Raw genomic sequence first — 11504 nt, 5'->3', positions numbered from 1 at the left:
CATGGACTCATGGACTGTTAAAGCAGGAGGAGACCTCAGACAGCATCTAGTCACCCCCTTTCTCTTCCAGAGTGACTGAGAATCTCCTTTGAGACCAAGGACAGTGACTCATTCATTCTTTGACTCCATAAAGCCCAGCCCAGAGCCTGGTCAGTAGCAGGTGTTCTGTAAATATTTGTTATCTGAACGAGAAAAGTTAAGGCCCAGAGAAATGACTGATTCATAAGAATCTTAAGGACTTCATACAGCAAGTCTGCTGTGGAGCTGGGCCTGGGCCTGTGTTCACTGGTCTGGATGGTCCGTGTTGAGTCGCTGGAACACCAGCTCCACACTCTTCATCTGCCCAGCGAAATTTAAACCCAGCTGTGGGCAGTGTGTGTGCCCACATATGTTCTGGATTTTTTTCTATTTAATAATATTTTGTATTTTCAGGCGTATTGGTTCTCTATTGCTGCTTTAACAAATCACCACAAATTTAGCAGTTTAAGCAACACAAATGTGTTGTTATCTTACAGATCTGTAGATTAGAAGCCTAACCGAGGTTCCTCTGGGCTAGAATCCAGGTGTCAGCGGGGTTATTTTCCTTTCTGGAGGCTCCAGGGGAGAGTCGGTTTCTCTGCCCTTTCTAGCTTCTAGGGATGGCCCCTTCCTTCCACCTTTAAAGCCAACAGTGTTGAACTTCCCTGTACCTTTCTTTCCTAATCACATCTTCTCTTACTCTCACTCTTCTGCCTCTCTCTTTGACTTTTAAGGACTCCTGTGACTACACTGGCCTACCTGGGTAATTCCTAGCTTAAGGTCAGCTGATTAGTAACCTGAATTCCATCTGCAACCTTAATTCCCCTCTGCCATGTTATCTAACATATTCATAGGTTCTGGGGATTAGGGCATGAACATGTTTGGCGGGAGTGCATTATTCTGCCTGTCACATTAGGTACCAACATAGTTGACATATGAAACAGCTACTTGACTAAAGAATTTCTTGTTTGCATAATCTGGAAGTTAACGAATTCCCTTTTAATTGTGGGCTCTGTGGGTGTGGTTCTTTAATCACTTATGGTCCAAATCCCCTTTCAAAAAATCCTTTGCAATACTTTCTTTACTCTCCTGAAATAAAATTCATAGATAATATAAAGCTACTCCCATAACTTAAAAAAACCCCAATCTAATGCCCAAGCAGTCGTGTAAAGGAGAAATAATTGATAACAAAACACTTGTTCAGGCATAGCTACCTTAGAAGACACAATGGTGGAATAAGAATCTTGTAAGTACACATAGAATCACTGTGATTGCCATAGTTACAGATTCTGGCTGACAGTGTGTTGGTGACTCAAATTTGTTATTAGTCATCTAACTTCACAAAATGTGAAGAATTCTTGGGAAGGTTCCAAACAAACAACATGAAATTTAGTTTCATTTGGTTTACATGATAAATTCCTGGAAAATTCAGTAGTATTCAAGCTGTGCAAAAAATGCTCTGCATTTATATGTAAAATGAAAATAAGTTCCAGGTTCAGATGATCATAACCACAGTTTTACATATGTAAAGACTGGGAGGGTATATAAAATTCCGTAGGATGTGGGGGCAGTTCACCGTTGCACCGACCCATGGATTATAGAACATCTAGTGTCTAATCCTAACCTTATCCTACCCACTGAGTGCCAACAGTGCCTTCCAGTCATCATGACAACCAAAAAACAAAACAAAACAAAACCCCCACACTTGTAAATTTCCCAGACACTTTCTAGAGGTGACATTATCCTTGCTGAAAATGACTGGTCAGTGGTATCAACATTTTTGAATTACCTTTGATTTTTATTGGGAGAGATGATAATAATATAGTTGACATTTGTTGAGTACTAAGTAGGTGCCATCCACTGTCCTAAATATTTAATCTATTTTGACTCAGTTATCCCAATGACGGAGGGCTCTTTATTATCCCCAATTTATAGATGGGGAAATTGAGTTTTATCAAGGTTAGACAACTTGCTCAAGAGAACACAACTAGTAAATAAAGAAATTGGAATTCAAACCAAGGCAGTCTGGTGCCAGAGGCCATGTGAATAACCCATTGCACCCCACTGCCTTGTGGTAGAAGCTGGTCAGTCTTGGATCAGTTCCCTCAAGATACAGGGTGGTTTTATTACAACTTATCAGTGTCCTAAGCTAATCTGACTAAGCCCGCTGCTGGGGAAATTAATCAAGATCATCTGACTTCCTGCCTACCTTCCCTGCCCCATTTCTTATTCACACACACACACACACACACACACACACACTTCTTCCCTCTGGCTCACTGGGAGAAATGGTGATATCATAGCTGCTGAGGATCTCTGAGCAGTGGTATTCAGGACTGGTGAAAATGAGTCAGGGGCCATTCATTGGAAAGATCAGGTTTGTGTGTGTGTTGTATTTTCACCACTGATGAAATAACTTGGTTACAGTTGCTTGGTAACTATATGCCTTTCTAAGGAATTAAAAAAAATTGAAACTGGTTCTGGTAAAAGTCCATACAGATTTCCCCACTCCCTTTACAGTCTCTAGTTCTCACTACTATCACGGGAAAACAAAAATCCAATAGTCCTCCATGCTTTACCTCTTCCCTCCCCCCTCCCTTATGTTTGGCATCACTCATAACACTTTTTTTTTTTTTGCCAAATTTTTCAAGTTCAGACATTTGAATCTATGGCATGGGATTGCTTCATGGTGGCTTTTAAATTCACTATTTTTAGATACTTATTGGCAGAAGTCTAACTGCTGTCCTTCACTAAAGAAGAATTAAATAAATTTTATATTTTGAGTAGTTGACATCTGACTACACTGAGTTTGAATATATTAGTACCTCTGGTCTGAGAGGCGAACTCAATGGAATCCCAGGGCATTAAGGCAAAGGCTCTAGTGGAGCCCCAGCCCTCAGAGTGCATAGTGGCTCAGGACAAATCCCCACCACGTACTTGTTCTGTGACCTTGGTAAGTTGCTCAAACTCTTCCAGACTCAGCTAGTAGTGTTAGTCCCTAACTCATTGTGCTGTTATGGGAGATAAAATGAGATGATGGGTGTACAACAACCAGACCACTGGGCAACAAAGGCAAATAATAACATGGACATGAACTTAATACCATGCATGCTCCGAGTTCATGTGCAGAGGGTGTCATTAGTGGCCAGAGGTTGTGAATTCATGGCCTATACATATTTGGTCATCCACGCAGTTCTTTAAAAATATTTAGTTAGTGAATTAATAATTTGCCAACCTTAAAAATCAGATTTCCTGTAACAACCTCAATTTCTGGCTTCTCTTGAAAATATGGGAACATCTGAAAACCTACTGCCCTCTTTCCTACATGACAGCAATAGACTGGAACTGAGGTAGAGTTGTCCCCATGGGCACCCTCTCTTCATTTACTTGTGATCTGCCAACTCCGAGGCATTTGAGTTGGCTGCTGCCTGGCGTGCAGAACGTCTTGCCCAATGCCTGCACCCAGTGATGGCCAAAGTGAGTCCAGCCCTTCCCATGCGAAGCAAGAACCCAGTAGAACAAAGTTACTAAAAGTCACATCACCCAAGAACTCCTGTAACTGAACTGGAGAGTCAATACTATTACCAGTTTTAGCAGTTTTAAGCCCATTCTTCAGAAACATTTCAAACTAATGGACCAGGATGTATTTACATGCCCATCATATTGGGGCAGCTGAAAATTCGAAAGGAAGATCTTGGATCAGGAAAATGGCTCTGGTCACATAGCTTTTCTATGGCTTGTCTTTTCCCTTTCCTAATACATCTAGACAAGGCCTAGTTTTGAGACACACCAGGGTGCCTCATTGATCTCATTGGGGAAGGGAAGAGTGAGACTATAAGAAATTCTCAAAATGCTCTTAAAACATAATTAATGTAAACTCTTTTTTTTCAATTTTGAATATTGGTAATTCACACATGGCACATCTGGTGATTTTTTTAATTTTTTTAATTTTTCCTGTTTTTGGGCAGATTTGAACATTTAAAAAAAACCACGTTTTCAATTAATGTAAATTCTTGATGGAACTAAATACTCCTGCCATTGAGTAGGAAATGAGAGAAGTGGCAGTAACCAAGGGGCACTTTGGGGACTTTAGCCCCTCATTCTCCTCACAAAGTCACATCATCCAAGAAGACACACTGAATTTGAATATATTAGTACCCCTGGTCTGAGAGGTGAGCTCATGGAATCCCAGGACATCAGGGCAAAGGCGCTAGTGGAGCCCCGCCCCACAAAGACCTCCCACAAAGACCCCCCCAAGTAAATATGCAACTAAATATCTTCTTGCTATCACAAATGAAGCTGTAAGATAAGTACCCATGCCCTCTCCACCTCCCAGACTGTTACAGGGAGACCCTTCCTTTTGCCTGCACCCCTCTCTCTGAAGGATGTTGTGAATGAAAACAGTAGAGACTGGGTCTCATTCCTCAGGGCTGGCCATCCCTGCTTTAGTGGATTCATAGCAAACAAAGCGGCTTTATGGTTTCCTGAAATCCGTCTGACCCCCGTTTTGAACTTGATCCAGGTACTTGGTTGGGACTGTGATGAGAATGACTTTTAACAAAGCGATCATGCTTGACTTCACGCTGTTAGGGCGCCCACATTCTGATGCGGTCCCTTTGTCTGTACATACTTTAGAAAGACTGAACAGGAGCAAAATAGAGATGGATTAGATAAATAAGGCTTTTTATATAGTGGCGTCCCACTTAGCAAGCAAGCTGGCTCCCCACATGCCATACTTTAGCAGGCAAGCTGAGCTCACGTGGGAATACAATAAGCTGAGCTGAATGGCAAGTTTTTAAATTCAAGACTGAAGTGTGTGGCAGGATGTCCCGGGAACTGTTTCAAACCCTTGGCATGAATTAGTTTCTTAGATTCTCACAACGTGAAGAAGAAAGGACTGTTACTTGCCCCCTCTTATGAGTAGGGAAACTGAGGCACAGAGAAGTATCCCGCCCTGTCCCATAGCTAGTCAACGGTAGAGATGGGGGGTGAGCCCAGGCAGCCCAGCTGCAGGGCTGCACTCCGACCGTGAGAGGAGTTCCTGGCAGTCACCGTGGACTGACTTCTCCGAGGCAGCCTAACCGGGCATGGGCCTGGCGCGCCTGATTATTGTGGCACAGTGACTTTGCGTTATGACATTAGCGTAATGCTATAAGCCCAGAGGAACGTTGTGGTACCTGTGATAACCTTAACCGGACCTAAGAAATCGCTAGCCAACAATGACAGAACACTTAGCACTTCAGTGCCTGAAAACATGGTTTAATGTAATTTTCAGCTTGCTTTTGCATTTAGGTTCAACCGCACCTCCACTCGGAGCGGTGCATTAAAAGATTGTGGTCATTGCCTCCTTTTGCACCCTAAGTCTCAAATAACAGCTCTGGACCCAGAGCTAATAGCCCTCCTGAGTTCAAGAAATTCAAGCAGCCTGGGGCATCCTGGCAAATGAGGACATTTCTTTAGGACACAAGGCTGCCCTGCATGGCCCTCTGTCCGTAGGACAGGGTCTGTGAATTGTGTTTCCAGTAATGGCAATGGACTTGTGCTGATCTGCCCCCAGCAGAGCCCCCTTGTGACGATGGGTGGGGTTTGGGGGATGCTTAGCGAAAGTGGGCAGAATCTGTGGCTGTGAAAGAGACTGAAGCTGCTAGGTGTAAGGAGAATTTAGGTTGATTGGTACTAAACACAGAACTTTCTCCATGTATCTGTGAGTGGAGCATAACTATCCTAGTAGCAAAGGCTCTACTACACTATTTCCTCACTTTTTGCTCACTTAGCAGTTAACTCTCAAATTAGAAATCTATCCCGTTTTAGTTTTTAAAGCCTTGATATAATTTAGCCTTAGTTGGCAAAAACAAACAAAAATCCCAACCAAACAATTTGTGAGGGTCTTCTTTTCCTATAATCTGAGGTCATCAGATAGAAGTTAAGAGTGTGGGTCTGCGATCAGACTGCCAAAATTTGAATCCTGGCCATGTTACTTACCAGTTGTGTAGCCTTAAGCTCTGTGTCTCAGTTCCTTCATCTGTGAAATGGAAATAATAAATGATGCTGCGAGGATTAAGGGTGCCTCATGGTCAGACCTCAATCATTATCACTGTCTTTGTTTCCCAACATCCTCAGGTGGTTCAGTGTTGTGTGTAACTAAGTCATGGCAGAATAGTAGCTGTTAACAAAAGGTAATTGTGTTATTTTTGGATCTCCCTGTTTTTTCTTTGCTTCTTGCATAGCTATGTGACCAGCTCTGCTATGTGCCAAGTGGCCTCTTCCTGTGATTAACGTTTCAGATTTATAACCAGTCAAACAAACAGATACCAGGAAAAAAAAGCGGTAGTGCTTAGTCTAACCACACCCAAGTGAGGGCAGATGCTGGGCTGTTGCCACGGCGATGAAGAGTATTTTGCAAAACAGTTGGCCTGGAGGACAGGTGATGAGTCATACTCCTGGCTGGGTGGGGAGAGGGCAACTGCTTTCAATTAAAACCGCCAGCCAGACCGATAGTTGAGTTGGGAGACATTCCTGGTTCCCCGCAGTAGGCCGGAGACATCTCAGGTCTGGGTGTGGCTGTACAATTGGTTCATTTGTCTTGTGGACATTTTCTCTTATTTCCTTCCTCTGGGTAGAGGGAGCTATAGATACCCTTTTGCTCTTCCATGTATATCAAGAAACTGCAAACTTATTTCTGACGAATTAAGATCTGTTTTCCTGTGAAGTCGACACACAACTAAAGCCAGCAAAAGGCTTTTGTGAGCTTGCTTCTGCCATGCCCTGGCTCTTCACACGTGTTCATTGTCCACGAGGGGGGCATGCTTCAACATATGACTCAGCATTTTATTTTTAGTTGGGGTTAAGCACACGGGAGGACAGTTTTCAGCTAGAAGTGTTTGAACTACTATAGGCATCGTAATTTCAGGATGGAAAACCTGTACCAGATGTGACTCCTCTGGAATTTACTAGCTGGTTGAAGTCAGTAAATCTGCATCAGGCAAGCTGAGAGGCAGGCGATGTGCTTTCTCCTGATGGGACGTGCCATAAGCTTCAAGTGGTAACTGAATTAGTAATGCTCAATCGCCATGGACAACCCGTGGCATATTGGGCAGGCGCAGAATGTAGACGTACCCTCTAGGGCAAACATGCTAATAAAAGCCAACCTCTAAATCCCCTAATTAGGTCTTATTAAGCTGTTGTTCCCAAGGCACCGTGCTAGGCCATAAGTAGGGAGACACTCAAAAACACAGCCCTTGCCTTCTAAGAGTTTTTAATCTAGGCCAGGGAAGACAAAAAACAAAAACAAAACAAGGAAAAAATAATTAGCAAAATCTGATGCACAGGTAATATGAAATGAGTAGCACCAGCAATGGGCAGTGCGTGTGTGGAGGGAGAAACCACCATGGGCTATAGTGAAGGGCGGTGGGATTTGAGTGGGACTTGATGGGTGGGTAGAGGAGAGGAAGAGGGCATTCAGGCAGGGGAAAGCCAAGAGCACGGGTTCAGAGGTCGGGTATCAGTTGGAACTTTGTCTGTGCAGGTATGTTAGGATATGCCAAGGGAGAGTCAAGACAAGGCACTGGGGGGGTGCTATTAGCACATAGTGGGACGGTGAGTAGCACAGAGCCTAGGGATCGTGGAGCCAAATAAAACCAGGAGAAAGCCATGAGGAATCCAAAGGAGGTTATTTAAAAATTTATGACTAATGGCCCTGCCAAGCAAGGAAAAGACAAGAATACAGACTGCAGTCAGCTCAAATCAGCAATAAAGTGCGAAAGTTTATAACGTAATTCCATCGGGCGTGAAGGATCTGATGAACTGGCATTGACATTACAGTTATTTGGCAGCCAAATGGAAGGTCTCATGAATCAGAAAAAGAATTAAAAAGAAAAACTATACTAAGTCTACAAAGTCAGTTTTAAAATATTTAAGGGCATTTAATTAATTTCTGAAGGCACTCCTTAAAAGCGATTGTTGAATTTTTCCTGATTGATCACTAGAATATGAAGATACATACTAGAAATACTGGGCTTTTAAATTTAACTTTAAACCAAATATTAATCTTAAAAATCAAAGCATCTGCAAATAGCTTTTAATGTGCACAATTGCCACTTTGGAGGACACCAACAACCTTACCTTGGTGTGGGGCAGGTTTCAGGGGAGGAAGACCTTGGCTGCTGCTGGAAGGCTGAGCATACGGTAGGTGGTGCAGGCAGACAGGTGGGGAGCACCAGGTGGAGGGCTGTCAACCATTGGGATTGAGTTTTGGGGAGGGACTTTAGTCCCCAGAGGCATGAGGAAGAAAAAGAAACATTGACAGCATAGGATCAATGATGTTAGATGTCAGGAATTCTAAGAAGCAGAAGGTTCTCTCTCACAAGGTAAACAAGTGCAGGGAAAAAAGAGAACTTTTAGGAAAGAATATGTGGAAATCCAATGAAATATTTTGCTTTTACTGTGCATCTAATAAATCCTGTATTAATCAGGAATAAAACTGGTATCAGTCTCTTTGTTATATTGGATGTTAATTATTAATCTGGACCTTTAAGTGGAATTCAGCTTGTGCTGAGAGAGGGCCAAAATTCAGAGGCCCGGTGTAAAGCACATTAGAATAGGAGAGCTTTTAAAAAAATTATACTGATTTGAGCTCCACCCCAGACCAAATGAATCAGAATCTCTGGGGGTGGGGGCCTGGCATCAGTGTTTTTTTAAGAGGTCCCGCTGTTGATTCCATGCACACCCAGGGCTGGTAACCACCCGTATGATGGAAACCAGGTCCTGAACTGGAAGCTGAAAGACCAGGTTTAGAGTCCCAGTTCTGAAACAGCTCGCTGTGGGTTCCAGGGAAGTCTTTTTAACTCTCTGGGTGTCTGTTCACTAAATAAGATTGGAGTAGATGACCTCAGTCACATTCTGTGATTCATAGAGAAGCTACCTTCATTAGCTCAGATACTGACCTGCCCACAACCGCAACCCACTTGCCCACTCATGCTGGAGGAATTTCACTCAGGAAAGCAGATACTAGCAGTTACCCAGAGAGATAGGCGGGGACTTTTATAGCTGGTCAGGAAAGTCAAGAAGAAAAAAACAATAGCAACAATAAAAGTAGGCTCACTCCTGCTGGCTTGCCTGTGTTCTTGTTTCTAATGTGAACTTGAACTCTCAGATGGAGGCTTGTGTCTTGTATTAGTTTTCTGCTGTAACAAATTACCACAGATTTAGAGGCTTAAACAACACATAGGTGTTATCTTAGGGTTCCATGGGTCAGAAGTCTGACATGGATGGTCTCACAGGACTAACATCCAGGTGTCCACAGACTGTGTTCTTTTCTAGAGGTTTTGGGGGAGGGCCTGTTTTCTTACTCACTTGAGTTGTTGGCAGAATTTAGTTCCTTACTGTTGTAGGACTGTGATTCTAGTACCTTGTTGGCTGTTATCTGAGGGCTGTTCTAGAGACTACCCACATTCCTTGACTAATGGCCCCCTTCCTCCAAAGCCAGCAGTGGTAGGTTGAGTCCACTGGAGGACCTTACTAATCTCTCCTCTTCTCTCTTCTCTCCAACGCAGCCAGGAGAGTTTCTCTCCTTTTAAGGATTAATGTGATAAGATTGGGCCCACCCAGATAATCCAGGATAATCTTCCTATTTTAAGGTTATGAACTTTAATCACATTTGCAAAGTCTCTTATGCTATGTAAAATACCAAATACAAGTTCCAAAGATTAGGATGAGGACCTTGGGGGGGGGGGGGGGAGGCATGATTCTGCCTACCCTGTGCCTCTAGGTAAAGATTTTTAAAAACAAGATAAGAAACAGAAGTGGGAGCTTGTGGTACAAAGGTAGGTCTAAAGTTTATCTTCAGAATCACTGCATCCTGATCCTGGAGGGGAATGCAAATATTTATCTGATAAAAGTGGTTTCCCAGGGTAGGTAAAAGGGAATCCCAGACACTGAGAATGCTAGATCTTGACTTTCTTTTTAGCTCAGGGATAAGAAAATAGCATGTCTAATTCTGTGTGCATATACTCTGAGGTCAGGCATCAATGGCTGAAAAGACCCTCTCTTCTGGGCCTGAGTTTTTCATCCCCACCCCATGGAATTCTCTGCTTTTGTAGGAATCCTTTAGAAAGGAAGTCTGGCCCTGGTGGTGATGTTTATTTTGCTTCCAGCTCATCTTCAGCAGTAACAACATTAGGGAGTGGAATTCGAGGCATTAACAAAGTGACTGAGAGAAGACACTATAGCTTCAAAAAAAGATGAAAATAATTTCTGTTTTTCAGATCCGCAGTATACCTAGGAACTGAACTCTAGGTTAGATGGCTTTTAGCTCTTAATATAGGAACGGCAAAAATGTATTCATCCAGCCCTGGCTGGTGGCTCAGTTGGCTGGAGCGTCGTCGGTACACCAAAAGGTTGCAGGTTCTGCAGGAGGCAACCGATCGATGTTTCTCTCTCTTTCTCTCCTTTTCTCTGTCTCTAAAATCAATAAACATATCCTTGGGTAAGGATTTTAAAAAATGCATTCCTCCAGTAAGCATTTATTGGGCGTCCACTGCATGCAAGACACGACCTGTCCAGAGATCTCTGAGAGGAAGTGGCAGGGAGTTGTCCTAATCAACAACAGTGCCAGAGCCAGCTCTGTGTTCTTTCCAAAGGGCTGGTCTTGTTGATCTGGAGTTTGTGCGCCTCCCACAATTGTTCAGTCATAGACAGGAACAGGAGTCTCCCTGGAGTTACGTCCTGTAGTCAATTAATTATTCAAAAGACCGTTTGCACTTTCTAGCAGGAGGAAAAAAGATGGTGTCCTTTGACTTCTTTGCTTTCTTAGGCACAGCACTTTTTTCTGGCAAGCTCTGGCAGAGAAAGGATGAAAGCAGTGCCCTCCAATGCGTTCCGCTCTGGGGGCTGATTCTGATGAGCAGAATCGGGGAAATGTGGTTGGGAAAAAATGATTTTTCCCCACCTTCCATTAAAATATTGTGCACGAGTTTTCTCTTCATTAATTCAACAGCCCCTTTGATTTGAGCAGTTTTCCTTCACGGGGGCGGAAACATTTCAGTTCTGGGTATGCTGTGGGCTGAACTGGGACGAACACGCCTTGCTTACGTCTTATGTTGGGGGTCTCTCAACCTCTCCAAAGTTTTGATTTCCACCTGTGGGAATGAGTAAGAGCCACCTCTATCAGTCAGGGTTCTTAGTTTATAACAACAGGAACCAACTACACAGTTCATCGCACACTTAAGGACGCCAGGATTTTACTGAAAGGGTGTCGCATCTCGAGAAAGAAAAAGGCGTAGGAAGCAGGCTGCGGGACCGCAAGGGCAGTGTGTTACGGGCCGGCGTGGGGCGATGGCAGCGCCCCGTAGCCGGCATCGATGCTGCTGACATCGGACACGGATGCCAGCGGGCACCCTTGCCCTCTGCTCATGGACACCCAGGACTGCTGCCCTCCTGCCCCACGGCGAGTTCAGTGGATTGTCTGTAGTCTCTGCTTTTTAGGGTCA

Source organism: Miniopterus schreibersii (assembly GCF_964146895.1).
Source record: "Miniopterus schreibersii genome assembly, chromosome: 19".
In the NCBI taxonomy this organism is placed as follows: Eukaryota; Metazoa; Chordata; class Mammalia; order Chiroptera; family Miniopteridae; genus Miniopterus; species Miniopterus schreibersii.
Note: the sequence above shows the minus strand (reverse complement) of the source record.